We start from the raw sequence: 18,814 nt of genomic DNA on the forward strand, positions 1-18,814 counted from the left end.
CATAAATGTGCTCCCCAACATACAAATAGTACCATAAACAACCGATGCACTAATACTACAAATTTTTCTGTCGACTCCCGGACACCCCCTGGAAAGGAATATTTTGCCGCTTGCATAATTTTCGTAATCCTCCCACAGACATGAAGGACATAATAGTATGGTATCCCTTTTCATCAGGGGAACCAGTTTAACAGCATGCCTATTAATTTGTGGTGCCATTTTATTCATGTTGGACTTCTGTGCAAGGTTTTTTTTTCCTTTTTAAAGAGTGAGTGCTCCCTGTGAATCATTTGACCCTGCGATTTGCTAATGAATGCTTGGAGCAATCACCATTTTCCAGAAAATGGACAAAAATGATCCCTCATCTGTAAACCTAATCACTTACTGCCATTATCGTGCATATGTGGGGCGCTTATGTGTCTGCCTGTGTGTACTAGGTGACTCAGATTACCATCCATGAAAGAAATTGTTGTTCAAAAAGTTCCTATGGGAGAAGAGATTGTTATTCAAGATGAAACAGGGCAGGACCAGTTAAAAAAGGGTAGCTATCAAAAAGTGATACCGTAAAAGTATAATTTTAATCAACGTTTCTTCTTGGTATTTACATTTCAGTAGTTACTCCTGAGAAGATTTTAAATGTTCATAAGAATGTTAATTTTTGTGTGTATCGTTATGCTCCTGTTGAATTGAGTACACTATTTTGGACTTCTTACTGACAATAAAAAGACAATTTTAACTTCTATTAACATTCTGGGGCTCTTCTATCTATTTGGTTCTTTTGTCCGACCCCAAGTTGTAAAAAAAAACACATCTCTTCTCTTTAATGCCTGTCATCTCTACAATCTTTTAGAATAGTGATAAAGAGAACATCCGTAAAAACATAAACACAAAAGATTAATATTTCATTTTTATGTTCATGTTTTATTATTTATTATTATTTTATTATTATTTTTAGATCATTTTTTAGAGGAAGTTTAAATAGCTGCTGTGATCGAATTTTCCACAATTACAGACATTTTCACTCATTGTTCATACTTTAATACTTTTTTCAACAAGTTGGCATAAAAAAAAGTTGGTCTGGCATATATTCTTGAGACGGAAGTCTGTGCACATGCCTTCACCTGAGTGTGAGGACTAAGTGACCTACCCAACAACATACACACACCTACACAGAGAGACACACAAAGGGACTGGTAAGGCGACAAAGGTCACACTGAAGCATTGCAGGGATAAACCGAGTCACTCGAAATCCCATCTCCACTGGCCAAATCAGATCAGTGCTGCAGATGTGGACACAAAGCTGCAAAGCACCAGGGAGGGGAAGGAGAGGAAGAAGAAGCCAGAGGATTTGAATGAGAAAATTGCATTTTCTTGTCTCTTCAGCGTGAACAAAGAGAAATTCCACATAATCGGCTTTTCCGTCACACACCTTTGTATGCTATGAAAAAACAAAAGGCAAATGGATATATTTTTCAAAATGACCACTTTTTGATAATAAACATAGGCCTTGTCAATTGTATTGCACAAGTGAGTCTTTGGCAAGGAAATTATGTGAACAAGTTAACCTCAATGAAATGGACTTGGAAATTATGGATTTGCAATTTAATGGACCGTAACTGCCAAAAATAGTAGTTTGCATTTGGATCTTTATACAGCTGAGCGGAGGGTGAGGAGTCAGTTTGTTCTAGAATTAGCAGCCTTGTTGTTCCGATAGAGCAGGGGTCGGGAACCTTTTTGAAAGAGAGAGCCATAAACAATTCCTATTTTCAAATGTTATTCCCTGAGAGCCATACTCAAAATTTAAAAGTCAAAATACATGAAAATGTGCCAATTTTTAAGGTATATTACCACTTTTAAAGTACAAAAAGTCTTTGAATTACTTTGACAACATTGTTACGCTGTTGCTAATCAATGAATATCAATGAGAGAATGAATGCAGAAGACTAATGAAAAAAAAAGTCAATGCCACAGTGACAATGTGACGTTCCTATTGGTGCATTCGGGTTTCGGCTCTCTCACCACCGGTTTCCATATTTTAGCTCAGAGCCATATGCAACCATCAAAAGAGCCACATGTGGCTCCCGAGCCATAGGTTCCCTACCCCTGCGATAGAGTATTAGTAAATGTTATCACCAATGTTCCCTCAAATTTTTTGTTTGTCTGGGCAGAATGACAACCTCCCTGAGCACACTGAGCAACATCATCATTGCTCGCTATGGGCACACACCAGTATCACACCTGCCATAAGAAGGTGCGTGTTTACTACACATAAATGATTTAGTAATAATATATATACATAATAATTTTGTTCAAATTAAATTGTGGCAGACATGGTAATATTGCTCAAGATTGTGTTATGGTTCTATGAAAAAAATGGTATCATATCATCATGAAATTAATTATTTACATTCGTAATTATTTTTACTAATATTATTAGCAGTAGTAGCAGTATTGGAATTAGTATTAATTTTGGTAGTATTAGAAAAGCATATTTGTAGTGCGCAGTATATAAAACACGATTGAGTTGAATTCAACTGGTATACATTGCCTGAAGACAAGGTTTCTACATAAAAGTTATTGGAGTGAATGTCTGGGATTGGTATGCACGTTTCCTGCTGTTGAGTCAAAATCCCTATGAGAACACAAAGGAAAGTTGAAATTTGCCATCAATTGTGTTTTCGCACACTGGCAAAATAAAAGAGGAGTCAAGAGGAAACTTTTAACTACTGGCAATACTGTTAGTGTTATCACTGTTACAATGGTGAGGAAGCTTTTGTAAAGCTGTGATTATTTCACTTCTAAGATCAGCACTTTATAATACCCATTTGTGGATCAACACACCTAGTATGTGAGTGTTTACGTTTGTACACGTTGTATTTGAGTAGGCTACTTCTGTGTGCTCTAGTGAGAATGTGTGTGTGTTCATAATCGTGTTTCCTATCCACCTGTGAGTATGTGTTTTCTGGCCAGATTGGGTCACCTTGCATCCATCTTTTTCGTTTTTCGACCCCCTGCAAGGATAAAAATCACCCTGTGAACTTAATCCAGGCTTATATCTTCTCTTTCATCCCCACTCACAAAATGCACACAAACACAAACACACAGAAGTACTGTACATACATACACACACACACACACACACACACAGTAGTGGGCAAAGCAAAAGAATCCAATAGACACAAACTTCACTGCTGGAGGCATCAATCAGTACGCATGCTTTAATCATGATAAGGTAGGGTTTAAAAATGAAGTGTGATGGATGTTCAGTATTTAAAAGCAAAAAAATACTACAGTGGAGGTGTTAAAATCAATGATGAAATGGATCTTAAAATGAAAAGTTAACCTTTTATGTTCTATTTAAAATACAACGGTTTCAGCACAAATGTTCTCTCAACTTGAACCAGAAGATATTCCTTGTCAACCGAAACTGAAAGTTGGTCTTTGTAATCTGGAAGCCATTCCCCCTATAAGGCAGTCTCTGGGCGAATGCCTTCAACTATTGTGGATCAAGTCATGGGCCCTTCCTGAATTTACCAAGGCCAAAGGACAAACAACACAACAGTACACAGACAAAAGTTAAACCTTAACCCATTAAAATCTGTCTCCTTAACCAGTTGATAATCAAAGGAAGACCAAAGGCCAATGTGGACGTAGAGATAGCTGAATCTACATGACCCTCCCTCTAGCAGAGCTATGTCTCTACCAACGGGGGTTAGTCCAGATCAAAAACCAAAGGATCATGCTTAAGCCAATCTAGAGCTACCCACCCAATCCATCCGCGTTTGGTTGTGAGTCAATTTGAAGTCCATAAAATGTATAATATTTGAACAGTTGTTATCATATCGCATACATGCGTAAATACGTCCAGTCTTGAAATATTCTCTGCTGGCAAGAGTTGAGGTGTAAGTTGTTGGATGTGTGTATGTATTTTTTCCAGTGGACTTGTACTAATATGACTGGAATGTGCCAGAAGGCTAATCCTGCTAGAGAGATCCTTTTATTAAAATCAAATGAAACAGGTGGTAAAACAAACAATAACCACCCCAAAACTGTTTAATTGGTTGAGGCCATAAGAGAAAGGACCCCTGACTATCAAAAAAAATTAAATAATCCTTGCTCCAGGAAATAAAAGAGTAATCAAAGAAAGACCTGAATCTAAATTGATTTAGGAAACACACTAATCTCCGTTAGCAGCAAAAATTACATCTCCCAAAATTATTGACTCTGACTCTAACAAATATGCTCATATTTATATCAGGGTCCATACTGAGACAAGATGAGGAGCTTTGCTTTAAATTCAAAAGTCAATATTTTACTCTCTTAAATGTGATTCATATTGGGAGAAAAATTATGTGCTTGACATAAGTGCAAAGCAATAAAAAAAAAAATATATAGTGATATTGGAACATTTCTCTAATTAGCATTGATGCTAATGTTATGGTATGTACCAGCCACTTCAGTATTTCCAACTATAAAAAACGGGTTAGGGTTTGTGACAATCCAGTGAGGTTTTCCAAAAATTTCAGTTTGTAAATCTATATTCATGGTAAGAGCACCACTTTCTACATTCATTCATTTTCTGAACCGCTTGATCCTCACTAGGGTTGCGGGGAGTGCTGGAGCCTATCCCAGCTGACTTCGGGCTAGAGGCGGGGTACACCCTGAATCGGTGGCCAGCCAATCGCAGGGCACAAGGAGACTGACAACCATTCACACTCACACTCAATTTATAGTGTCCAATCAGCCTACCACGCAATGGAATGTGGGAGGAAAACAGAATACCTGGAGAAAACCCACGCAGGCCTGGGGAGAACTTGCAAACTCCACACTGGTGGACCAACCTGGATTTTGAACTCCGGACCCCAGAGCTGTGAGGTCGACGTGCTAACCACTCAAGCCGCTGAGCCGCCCAGCACTTTCTACACATCCTGTAAAATGAAAAATGCAACAAATTGGCAAATTACTACATCTATGTGTGTATTTGTTGATTAGAGAGTTCTAAGCGTTTCTTCATGTTCATTAAGTAATATACATTAATTATACAAATTTATTTGGAAAATCATGTGAATCAAAGCCTAAACTGCATTAAAATCTGTTAGAAAAACATTTTTTCTGCAGCCAATGTACATTTTTATTTTATTAAATATTGATTTTAATGAATAAAACACTGAGTTGTGTGTTTCTTCTCCGGGTTTCCTCACAAATCCCCAAAACATGCGTGGTAGGCTGGTTAAACACTCTATATTGCCCTTAGGTATGAGTGTAAGCGTGAATGGTTGTCTGTGCCCTGCGATTGGCTGGCCACCAATTCGGGCTGTCCCCCGCCTGGTACTCATGGTTGGCTGGGATAGGCTACAGCCCCCTCGTGACACTTGTGAAAATAGGTGGTTTGGCAAATGAATGAATAGAGTGAGAATTGCAAGGAAGTAAGAAAAAAATAGACAGAATACAATAGAATAGAAATTTGCATGATGCAAAGAGTGCAACATGACATTGGAGATTATAAATTGAGCCACATTCAGTAATATTCTAGGAGACTACCATGGTTACAACAGTTCAGAAGATTAGGAGATACATCGTCCATTTATCAGAACTTTAAATAAACCACAACAGCTTGTTTTGAAAACGCACTTTGTTTTACTTGCAAAATCAAATTTGAGTTACACTAACACATGAACATGCACTCCCACAAGTATCAAATAGTCACAAAATTCAATATGAAAAAATGTATCCATGTTTTCATAACATTTTTACCTCTAAAATAGGAAACACTTTTTTTTCGTCCAGTGTCCCCATGTCCTTTAACACCAGGATAATCTTCCTCCCCTGTCTCGAGGCTTTCTAAACCTGTTTGAAGTGGCTATTAGAACCCAAATCAAAGTCTGCCCTTTTTGAATATTCACCAATGGTCTGCTGGCCTTTTGTGAGCCCCGGGTTAAAAAAAAACAATCAAAATCAAAATGGACCTTCATGTGCAATAATACTCTGTCTACTGCGGCCTCCACTGTCAAAGCCATTTATAATTCATGCACCCATACTGATGGGTCTGGGACACGTTCAAGAGGTCTGCTTCTCAAAGTTTATCAATAGCTACTAGCCAGGTAGGGGACTTTATTATTGATTGGTGGCCATGCTTGTACAACTCAATCACTGTTTTGTAATTATGAGAACTTCAAAAAAAATTCAGCCTCCAACCCTCAAACTGTCCTTCAGTTCTCTCTGTTGTTAATTTAAACACAGTTTCATCCCTCGCCATGGGTGTTTGTTTTACAATAAAAGGTCATCCTCATTTGTCCGTAGTCATAAAAGGGACCACCGGTGGGGCTGAGGTCAGACAACCAGACAGATAGACGGAAGGACAGAGGGATGGCTGGCACTAAGGACGCAGAGATGGCTGCAAGGAACATAACAGAGAGATAAAATGGTAAAATACAGCACATGCTGGTATACTTTCAGCTTATCTCTTAAGGGGTCGCCAGGCTGAAACTGAAGAATAGCCGGTTAGATTTACCACCCAAGTTTCCTGACGCAACCCACAAAAGCGGGAATTGAACTCGGCCCCCCCTGCACTCGTTGTGTTTTGGTGTTTGTCATGCTGGTATAGATGCAAGACAACCACAAAAACAAAATGAGTTCAGCATTACATTGTCTTTTAGTACTGAGATGAAAAGACAGAAAGGGAAACCGACCAAACGCAAGAGATGGCAAAGACTGGTCAGAGCAAGGTGTGGGGATAACTAATCAAGCTATCACCACAAGTCTTCCCCCATCGTTTTTGTGCCTTCTTCACCTCCACCATGTACCTTTTCAGCATGATTGATGAGGATACACTTAAGGAGCTGGAAGCCCCAGATAGACAGACAGGACACACACTTTCGCTCAAAGACACACGAGGATGGGAAAGGTAGGCCCGGAATACAGATGGAGGAGAAGATAGGAAATTATATTCAGTTTTAAGGTACATGGTGTACCCTTGAACCTGCACAACACAGTTGAGTATACTACATTAGATGTTTTAGACATTTGTATTATAATCGTAAAAATTGACGGGTGGGAGTGTGAAATGTAATTAATTTCTGAAATAAATCTGAAGACATTAATAATTACAGTGAGCAATGATAAAATAAGAAATGTTATATGAGCATCACAGTTTGAGTTTTATTGTGATTATATCATAATAGTACAGGGTTTACTTTTTAATGGAGCACATTGACTTTAGGATGTTGAAAAAAAAATCAAGAGCGGTCAAACTATCTCATTGTCATTCATTTTCTGCCAGTGATGTCTATAAAAGTAAAATATTTCTTGTTGGGAGGGGTGGAAATTAATTAGTGAATAATTAGAATTTCTTGTGCTCATATTCTTAATATAATCATGTTAACTAAATCTCCCTGCAGCATAATTAAGTTTTTTAAAGATTAATTAATCTTAGTATAAAATTATGTTGTCATGAACTGAAGACATACAAGAAATTGAGTGAACGTAAAAAAAGGGAAACATGGGGTTCTTAACAAAGATTGCCTTGAAACGTGGCACAGAATGGCAAGATCAGTAACGATTAAAAGAAGGAACACATAATCAGTGTCAGGTGTAGAGGAAACAGGAGCATAACTTTTACTATGCTACCAGTTCTTGACTCACCTAGATTAGGGTTTAGACTCTCATATTCCCTGCAGTGGTGATAAGATACAATTATCAGAGGCTAAACATGCCCCAGTAACTACAATCTTAGTATTACATATGCATCATTTCTCTACGCTATCTCTTGAAAAATATTTTTCTTCACCCATACCCCTATTGTTTAAAATTAGATAGTAGATGGCGGATTGTCTTGTTTTTTTTCATCATCAACATCATTTTCATTGGAGCTTTTTTACCAAACCCATCTTAATTTTCCACTTTCTCTCCCCGTTCTCCTGTCTGTGGAGTAAGGTTGTACTAAAGCTAGACAGTTGCAGTTTTTACAAAGAGCCTGACATAGCAAAGGAGAGATTAACCTTGCTTTTACCAATAGCACCTGCCTCTCACTATGTTGTTACTTGCCACTTAAAAGGGCTACAAACAGTGACTGTTTAGATCCTAGACCTATAAAATATTTGAGTGTTGCAGAAACTAATACAATAGCTAACTGATTAAATGACCACACTCCAAAGGTTCTAAACTCCTGTTTAAATTCCAATAATAAATATTCATTTTCTGTACATCTTATACTATTCACAAGGGTCACGGGGGGCAGGGCCTGGAAATTATTAATTTTTGTGTCAGAAATATATTTATCTCGCAAAATCAATATATTTTAATTTAGGCCACAGAAAATAAATATATTAAAATTTTCGCCATGGAAAACAATAATTGAAAATTATTGCAATATATTTCCAAATCCAGTTTTTAATATTTTGCAAATTTACAAAAGAACATCGGTGTGTAACTGCCATTAGGTCAGTGATGGTCTGGGGATGCATATCCATGGAGGGATGCACAGACCTATACTACTACGTAGGAAAAGGTGCTCTGACCACCATAAGGTATAGAGATGAAATCCTTGAACCTATTGTTAGACTCTATGCTCGTGCAGTAGGTCATGGTTTCGTCCTATGGAATGACAATGTCCGGCCACAAGAGGCAAGAGTGGGCAGGCAGAACCTGGAGGATGATGGAATTGAATGGCCTTCACGTTCCCCTGACTTAAACCCGATAGAACATATGTTATGTTTCAGTCCATTAGGCACTGCAAGATTGCTCCTCAGACTGTACAACAGTTCAGAGAGGCCCTCATACAGATCTGGGAAGAAATCCCACAAGACACCATCCGTCTTCTCATTCGGAGCATGCATAGAAGTTCGTGGGAGCCAAACAAGATACTGAAAACTATTTCAAGTTGAAGAAATTACGTTTTTGAAAAAATGGACGAGCCTGCCACATTTTCATTTCACTCTGACTTTGGTTCCTAAGACATTGCTCTGTCGTTATTTGTATAGCTATCCAACTCCATATTGGGATCTGATGTATCTAATGTATTTCTTCAAAGCAGACCGGGGCAATTAATTACACAAAAGGCCGCAGTGTGTGCAGGTTTTCGCTACAACCCATAAGAGGAAACCTTTCCACCAATCTGGTATCTTAGAAGTTCAATCAGTGGATTGCAGTCAGGTGCTTCTTGCTTCAGCAGAAATCTAATTAGTTAAACTGTCCGTGCTGGATCGGTTGAAACAAAAACCTGCACCCACAGAGGCCCTCAACTACTTGCCCAGGTCTGCTTTTAAGTGTCCTTTTAGTTTTTGTGAGTGGTGTACATTCACCAGAGCAAATTAGAACAACAGCACGTACTGTACTGCTACTTTAAAGTAAATAGCGACCAGCTCGTGAGGCTGTCTTTAAAATGCAGTGCCCCCAGTCAGAGCCTGTTCTTCATCAGTCAGAAAGGCAGAAATGAGAAATGCAGCTAAGCGACGCTTTAGAAGGCAAAGTTCAGTAATTGGGAATGACAGACCCACACAAAGCATCCATCACTCTTGACCTTTCCATTTCTGTCCAGCTTCTCTTATCCCCAGGTTTCTTTCTCTCTCTGCATGTAAGACAAGGACAAAAAAGAAATGGAAAAATTGAAAAGCACATATTGTAGAGGACTGTATTTATTTGGTCTTTGAAAAGCCCATTGTGATGCTATTAATCTGGGCACACTATGAAATTGGATTGAAATTAAATGAGTGGACAGTTATGTTACACTAAAGACTCGAACACATTCTGGCTTGAGGATAGCGAAATACATAATAAAACATTTAGATGAAAGAGTTACATAGTTCATGGAAAGTTAACAATGACCTTTTACTTCTGCCACTTTCCTCAAATGGCCATGCATAAGAAACATGCTTTCTGTCTGTCTATACTGAAGCACACTAAACTTCACATCTGGAGTTGTGTTTAATTTCACGTCAAAGTGTCGACAGGAAGCACCTGTCTAGATGAAATCCTGCACGGGAGTGAAAGTTAAAGGGGGAATAAAAAAGAATGGAGGACGTAATGAAGATAGAAAAGCTATGAATCCTGTGAATCCGTTACTTGTGGAAATATGTACCACAGTCAATCGTCACATTTAAAGAAACGTCAATAAATAGAGCGAGAAAAAACAAATTGGTTTGGAAATGTCAAGTCATTTGAAATTAACCAAATTTCATGCCTCTAAATGTAGTCACGCAGGGACTGAATGCGGGTCATTCTTTTTCTCTGAGGCTCCCCCAATCCCTCTAGGATTGGGGAAGCAATTATATACAGGGATAGAACTTCCAGATGTGGGATTATTCTTGCCCTCACATTAGCAGATTAAAAGATCACTGTCTGGCTAGAACCGTTCACTTTTTAGACATTGACATTTACAACAAGATCATTTTCTAAGAAAATGTTATATAGTTAATACAAATAAATTAAACCAAAAATGTATTTCCAATTGTGATAAATTAGATTAATAAATTTTAATTAATACCATAAACAATTTCCTTTCAAAAATTGTTTTGTCAATTTGATATTGGACATTTTGATTTGGGAAATAAATCCCAATGCAAACAATATACTGACTATCTGCACAATAGTGGAAAGAGACTTATTTATGCTTCATTTCACAATTCAATTACACTGAAGATGAAGCTAAAGATAAATTAAACAGTTTACTTTTAGGCATCTCCACATTTCTATCAAAGACATTGCCTTCATCAAAAGATTAGGAGGATAGTGACATTTTCTCAATGAATCAGATTTATCTGCAATAAGGTTGGGGCTTCATAAGGATTATTGCATTATTGAAAATAATATTGAACATTTTCAGTTTATAATTATAGAAATAGTCACATAATAGTGTGTCACATAATCAACAAGGTCAACCATAATGTCTCTAGTGAATACAAAATCAAACTTCAAACCAATCTTAATATAAAAGTTAATAACCAACAATAATGGACAACCTGAATGTGTGCGTCCTTTATCAAAGTTACAAATACCCTCATTTGCACCAAATTTATAAATGGTTTATATTCTGGCCATTATTTCAAAGTACAAAGAATAAGTTATAGAATGAAACTATAATCAAATAAAAAAATGCAAACAACAGCTCCCCTCAAAATTTTACTTGATTGTAATTTTTTTTTAATATGTAGCCGGAAAATCTCTGTAAGTTTGGATGCTTTGTGTTGATGTACAGTAACTCTTTAGTTGACATCATATTCTTTGAATCTAATTACTGCACTCTATTCGCCTCAATCACTTCAAGATAAGATTAATCCAAAATCTTTTTTGACACAAAGGAATGCATTCTCAATTTTTTATTGCCGACATTTGTTGTGATTACGGCCCACTTGTCTTGCCATAAGAAGATATTGAATTCAGTGGAATTCGAAACAGTTGACTGCCCACAAAAACGTTGTAATACAATAGATCTATTGGTGTTATGACCACTATTTATGTGTAACATTTTTATATTAGCTTCAGACGTCTGGTATTTTCTGTTCCAGGGGCACAGTTAAAACTTTTTGACAAAACATCAATCTCCGAGCATAAATAAGGGTAGGATCTACTTTTGAAACATTTACGTATGTTAACATGCATGTTTCCTCTAATCTTATTTCATTGAACTACTTCCCATGGTGTCACAGAAATACTAGTTGATCCTCAGCCGAAATTGTGAAATTAGTGCTTTCCTGTTCCCACAATGATGAGCTCAGAGGAACAGATTTTCTGGCAGTTGAAATTGCTAACATGCAGCTTCAAAATGTTTCTTTCTTTAACGAAGCAAAGTCAGAAAATATCCATTAACAGTATTGAAAGACAAGTCTGTGCTACATGTTATGTGGCATCTCAAGAACATATGCCAGCTGTGAGCCACATATAACCCTGTTCCACTCCAATTTACAGCTGTAGACCATAAAGCTAAGGTGTGCCAAGGAGCGTTAAGCTCACTACATACACTACAGCTGATGTCTGACAGCTGCAACCTTGGCTCCTAATACTTTGCTTGATTATTCTTACATTTCTAACCTCTTTATCACTATTTAGATTTTCATGTGATACCCTTGTGTAACCAGACAGATCCATGACTTTCACAATTAATTAGGCATGTTGATGTCAAAGAGAAAACTTGGGCTTCATTTTGTTATTATTATAGTACTCTTTAATATGATTTACTACATCCCCTTGAAACCTGCATGGTATAACCAAAACATAAAAGACTGATGAAGATCCACATCTAAAATTAATGAATATGGCCAAACCGAAAACCAAAGTGGACAAACATAAGATGATGTACCATTACGTCAGGATTTTCTAAACACAGAAGACAAGATGACCACGGACATTTTAATTTCTTCCCTATGTGTCTTTTCTTCCATCCTTCAAGGTCATCAAGCGTTAGAGTGTGCCTCTATGTCATGGGTTCTTTGTCTATTCAGATAAAATTGCTGTATTCATCGTGTGTCAGATAAACCTCAAATGGGAGTGGGAAGTAACAGAAAGTGGTACGAAAAAGGAAGAGGAGGAACGTACAAGAGAAAAAAACACTGCTATCACGGCGTCCTCCAGCCTGCCCCCTTGCCTGTTTTTATCTGGCCATGACAAATTCCTACATTCACTCTCTTCTTTTTCCTCTACATTTTCTCTGGACCTTATCTACTGTCTCAGCACTGCCTCACATGCCATTTTAGAATAATGCTCTGCCATGTCTGTAATGACATTGGCTTTGTGCTCAAGATTACCTTGGGATTCTCAGTCCTCGTGCGCTCCTCACCAAAACACCATAGACTCAAAAATGAAAATAAGAAGACCCAAATCAGGACCAGTCATTAAAAGAGACTAAAATACAATTGTTATACTTTTTAATTCAAAATGCTACAAAGTACATAGTGCTTTTTGATTGAGATATTGCATCCAACATCTGTAGTCTTGTAAGACCCTTAAAGTGTGACAGATCTGTCACTTCGCTATTGAACTGTCTTAATCACATGATAATTAGCCCGTCATCACACACAGAACACAGAATGAGGACATTAGGCAATCTTGTGAAAGGACCCCCTGTCAAGTGGAAGATCAATGGTCTGGACTGATGAAAGGTGGACTATGCAGCTGATGGTTGGATGCAAAGAGGGAACGAGGGCTATTGATTGTGCACACACATCATCTACTGTACCCAAATCAGTAGTGAGTGAGGTTAAATTAGTAAGAAGACAAAGCAACAGCGATTGCATCGAATTGATGGACCACCAAATACTGCACACAGTCATTAGTAGTGTTTAAATAAAATTAATACATACTGTATATTATTCATTTCGCACATTATGTTGTCATCCTCCAAAGGTCTACAAATCCCGACTGGTTGACTACAAACTATACATCTGCTGCATGAAAAGAAATGAACAAAAACAACACAAAATAAGGGAAAATATTCCACTGAGTTTGTTTCATGAGGTCAATTCAGTGGGTTGGAGGATTTTCTATTTAATGATTCTAAAATACTCAAATGAACTGCATGCCTTTAACTACATGCAAATTTAACCAAAGCTTGTAGTATTGAACGCTTCCAATTAGTACAAATGCTACAGTAAAAGTTTTGGCACAGATCAGCTCTTTTGATCACATTACTCCTAAACTGGCAGACTTGCATCTAGTAAACTAAAAGTGCAAGATTTTGCCATATAAAATGCTACAGGGCCTAGCACTTTCCAATGAAATTGAAATTACAGGACACACCCCATTACAGATGGAGGGGTGAGTATTTTGCTCGTGTGGTCAACAATTATAAAATGACAATTGTTCATGTTCCTATACAGTAAGTGTAAAAACCTTGAAGATTTTGAGTGCGTGAATGATTGTCCATCTCCTAGGGCTCTGCGATTGGTTGGGAACCGAGTGAGGTTGCCCATAAATAGCTGGGATAGGCTCCAGCAATCCCCACGATCCTTGCGAGGATAAGCGGTTCAGAAAATGAAATGGAAAAAAACAAAGTAAAGCCAAAGAAAATACATATTATGTCTTTATATAAAGAACATATTTTAGGCTGTTTGTATTCTAAGTTGTAACATCTTTTCATGTTGATGGCATCAGTATGTACTGCTAGATGTTCTTTTTTCTCAGATTTAGAATTAATGACTAAGGTCATATACAATAGCTTTGTTTAGGCATTTGCTCTGATTCGATAGAATCGAGGCCGATGCTGTGCAAGGAGTGGTAATGAGATTGTCAGTGGAAGTGAATCATTCTGGTCACTACGTGGCAACAATAAACCCCCACTATCCTGCACATCATATAAACCGCTGTGACAATTCATGTGTGTGTGAAGGATAACTTCTCCTACCCATACTTCCCAGCCATTTACAAATTCCATACAAAGTATTTATATTTCTCTTCATGTTTGTATGCATTCCGATATCACTTAGAATCAGTTTGAATACAGCCACAAGGTCCACTGGGGTCACTTTAATTGTCAGATGCAAGTTGTGATCATAAATGCTATAATCTGTACATGCTGCTCCTTTAAATCATGGGCACATCTTTTCCTCTGCATTTTTTGCTCCCTTCCAGTGCCATTAGGTTTCAATTTGTCATAAAGAACTGCGGCATGACGGTGCCACAGTCACTGATACCATTTCCCTTTATGTTTTGCATTTTTTTCCCACCCGTTCTGCCGTCGCAGTGACTGACTTTTAATTTAATAAACATTGCATGAGTCCACTGACCAGAACAAAGGGAAAGATGGGGGAAGTGCCATTCTGAACATCTATCAGATCATTCTTGTTATATATATATATATATATATATATATATATATATATATATATATATATATATATATATATATATATATATATATATATATATATATATATATATATATATATATATATTATTTTTTGGGAAAAAGCCGGGGGATGAAGCTCAGTACAGGGAAAGGGTAGGATATAAGGTTTCATGGCAACATCGTAAAATTACTGAAGAATAAACTCCATTCATTTCACATGACATCATGACATTCTGAGGATGTGAGCTTCATTGGCTTCAAAAGGACGGCACCGTGTTTCCTTTAGTGAGATGTGCCTGGGCATTAAATACCGCAAAAAGACATTTTAAAAAAATCACCTTTAAATTAAAAAACACAAATACATTTTTTGACAGAGATGTTGAAAATAATATTTAATTTTGTGCTCAAACTCAGTTGCCTGCCAAACAAAAAAAAACATCAATTACACTGTATGTTTTTAAAACAAACACTACATGTCATCCCCAAAACCTAGAGAGCAATATTACAACAACCACTCAACCTCAACTGAGATTGGGGCCAAATGGATAAAGATACCAGAGTTACTGTGTATGGGGTTGGCCCGGCAGCCAAGTGGTTACCGCGTCGGCTTCCAAGTTCTGGGGTCGAGGGTTCGAGCACAGATGGGTCCTCACTGTGTGGAGTTTGTTCTCCCCAGGCTTGCGTGGACTTTCTCCAGTACTCCGGTTTCCTCCCACATCCCAAAAACATGCAGGGTAGGCTGGTTGAACACTCTAAACTGCCCCTAGGTATGAGTGTGGGTGTGAATGGTCGTCCATTGTCTCCTTGTGGCCTGGGATTGGCCTGCCACCAATTTGAGCTGTCCCCTGCCTGGTGGTTAAAGTCAGCTGGGATAGGCTCCAGCACCCCCCACAACCCTTGTAAAGATAAGCGGTTCAGAAAATGAATGAATGAATGAAAGTTACTGTGCATATAATGTATGTAGAAAGGGATTTAAAAAGCAAAGTAATAATCAGTCAAAGTATTCATTCATTACCTCAGCCGCTTATCCTCACAATGGTCGTGGTCCTGCTGGAGCCTATCCCAGCCAATAATGAGCAGGAATAGTTGTTAGCTAATCGCACAAGTAGACAAAATATCATGCACGCACACACGTATACCGAGTGACAATTTTGAGTATTCAATTAGCCAACAATGGATGTTTTTGGAATGAGCGAAGAAACCAGAGTACCCAGGGAAAACCCACACAACCCTGAAGAAAGGATGCAAACTCTGCACAGGAAGGCCAAAAGGCACAAGGGATTGAACCCTTGATCTCGTAGCTGCAAAGTGGAAGTGCTAAGCACTCTTTAACCGTGTCGCTTCATTCATTCGTTCATTTTCTGAACCACTTATCCTGACAAGGGTACCAGGCGGGGGACACCCTGAATCGGTGGCCAGCCAGTTGGCGTGCCGCTTCAGTTAAATGCATTTGTTCTAAAGTTAAAGGTTAGTCTTTGCTAAAATGGAAAACCAACTGACTTATACAATAACAGGGTCAAGCCACGACACTGGGCCTCCTGTCATGATGACAACGTGGCATTTTAACGCACCCGAAAAAAAAATCAGACCATAAGAGTTTCTACCTCTAACCCAGAGATTTAGAAACCACTTTCATCAGTGTGGCCCCATGTTTTTAGCGCATATTTGCAACCAGATTGCATGATATAGAAGAAAATCTTCAAATTAACCTTACAGCTTCTTTAGCGACACTGTCTCAAAATCTCCCATTGCAACTTGTTTCGTGTTTGATTAAGGACATTGCATATTCAATCATTCATTTTATCCTCATAAGGATCACAGGGAGTGCTGGAGCCTATCCTAGCTGACTGCTGGCACGAGGGGACAGACAACCATTCACGCTCACACTCATACCTAGGGCCAATTTAGAGTGTCCAACCAGCCCACCATGCATGTCTTTGAATGTGGGAAGAAACCAAAGTACCCAGAGAAAACCCACGTAGGCCTGGGGCGAACATGCAAACTCCACAAGGGGGGACTCAACTGAATTTGAACCCAGGACCCCAGAACTGTGAGGTCGATGCGCTAAACACCCACCTAAATTGCATATGCTCCCTGGGCCCTATTTGGGCATATTCTTCGCACAACACAGAAAAATACTACATTGGCATTCACCACACTGGACACACATAGTTGTGTGGCATCATTTTGGTAGACTGATTTTTACAAATGTTACTAGCTAGATCATGCGCATATTTCAAGTACTAAATGTTTTCTTTAACTGTTTCCTGCTATGCACCAGTTAACATTGACCACTAATTAATATTCAATCTCTAGTTTTTAACAATAATGTTTATTTGCATGGATGTCAGTCAATCGCCATTCGCTCAACCACATTCTTGACACAAATTACATGGCGCCAAAGCATGCTTCAGGGGTCCTAATGGTCATTGTCACTGGAAAGACAATTTACACAAAGGCCCCACGGCAAGGCTACACCACACTCAAAGAGATTCATTTTCACCTCAAGGAAACATACCGACAAAAATAGGAAAGCTATATGGAGGTGATTGTTTTTACAGATTACCTTAAATTGATGAGTTTTATTTTACAAATACATTTAATGGGATGGAATCATCTTCCTCACTAGCATACCTTTGTTTATGTCTACCTCACATGGTGGCAAGGTTAAAATTCAGCTTTTGCCTTCCTGGGCGGAGCATGCATGTTCTCCTCACTCTAGCGTTGATTTTTTCCCCTCAAATTACAGTCCAAGATGCATTAAAGTATGAATGTCTGTTTGTCTATATGAGCAACAGAAATAATTAATCAATTATTATTTATAAAATACCTGCCATTAAGTATAAATGTCATATTTTGAACTTCACTCAGACAAGGGTGAATTGCCCTACCTTTGGTTTTTGTACTGATAGTAAGAAAGGTTACACACAAATCATACATACATGATGAACAAAGTATAAAATAATATTTTTCTTGCTTTCATAGAGAAATGTGACACATCATCTGGCACAGTATTGCCCCGCCTGGGGTGAGTGCCCTTGCACAGTAGACGAACCATAGTAATTTCTCATCTATCAAATTATAGTTTATTGTTCAGCACAGCAACCTCAGGCTACACATACAACCCTCTGCATTGACAGTTATGAAACATTAGATTTCTACTGTCACAGTCCAGCCCTAAGACAAAACTGGTGAAAGAAAACAGAAAGGGGGAATCTTGACACTTATCTCAGCATGATCTATGTTAAAAAGACCACGGAAAAAAGACCTTGTTGCTATTTTGGGGAGTTGCTAACAGCATTATGTTGCCCCAACTGCCATTAGGAACAAGGATCTTAGGAACTAATAGGCTTGTTTGTTATTGCCATGGTAATGATTTTTCTGCCAAATTCAATTTGGGAGCAGGAAATTGTGTTTAATGCCACTATAATGAGTCTGCTGTAAATTAGCTGTTGTACTAGCAAGGATGACTAAAAGGCCTTTAAAAAACCTTTGGTCCTTGTTGAGAGTAATCTGATACTTGGTGCCACTGATGACTCACTGAACTTAATTTAAAACTTGACTTTACTGAGGTAATATCATAGCTGTCTCTCACCCCTTAGTCGTTTAAATTCTTGTGATTAATTTACTCAAAAAGGTTTGGTATACATTATAGAATTGAAAAGCAAATATCCCCACTGCATTATTTGGGTAATCAAAGTAACTAAAATGAGTCCCTGTTCAACTATCCTTATTTGAACAAATGCAAACTTTTTTTTTCCTTTATCATTTTCATATGGAGTTTCAGTTTCCCGAAAACCTAAAATCCAGGGAATATATACTGCACCGACCAAGTGATGTAACTTAAGTATTATAATTACTCTTTTCATTGTATTTTGCAGTTATGTAGATTAGAACTGTACTGCATCCTAATATTGCATCTCATCTCATCTCATTTTCTGAACTGCTTTATCCTCACTGGAGCCTATCCCAGCTGACTTTGGGCCAGAAGTGGGGACCACCCTGAATTGGTGGCCAGCCAATCGCAGGGCACAAGAA

The 18,814-nt window shown here is 38.1% G+C and overlaps 1 long non-coding RNA gene across 1 annotated transcript; it reads right to left on the reverse strand.

The window, feature by feature from the left end:
- Positions 1-955: 955 nt before the first annotated feature.
- Positions 956-4,926, reverse strand: LOC144091962 (uncharacterized). Its single transcript, XR_013305944.1, has 3 exons — positions 4,783-4,926; positions 2,946-3,011; positions 956-1,300 (listed from the first exon to the last, which is right to left on the reverse strand). It is a non-coding gene; the product is annotated as an uncharacterized LOC144091962 (long non-coding RNA).
- Positions 4,927-18,814: the final 13,888 nt, after the last annotated feature.

Source organism: Stigmatopora argus, chromosome 17, assembly GCF_051989625.1.
Source record: "Stigmatopora argus isolate UIUO_Sarg chromosome 17, RoL_Sarg_1.0, whole genome shotgun sequence".
Lineage (NCBI taxonomy): Eukaryota > Metazoa > Chordata > Actinopteri > Syngnathiformes > Syngnathidae > Stigmatopora > Stigmatopora argus.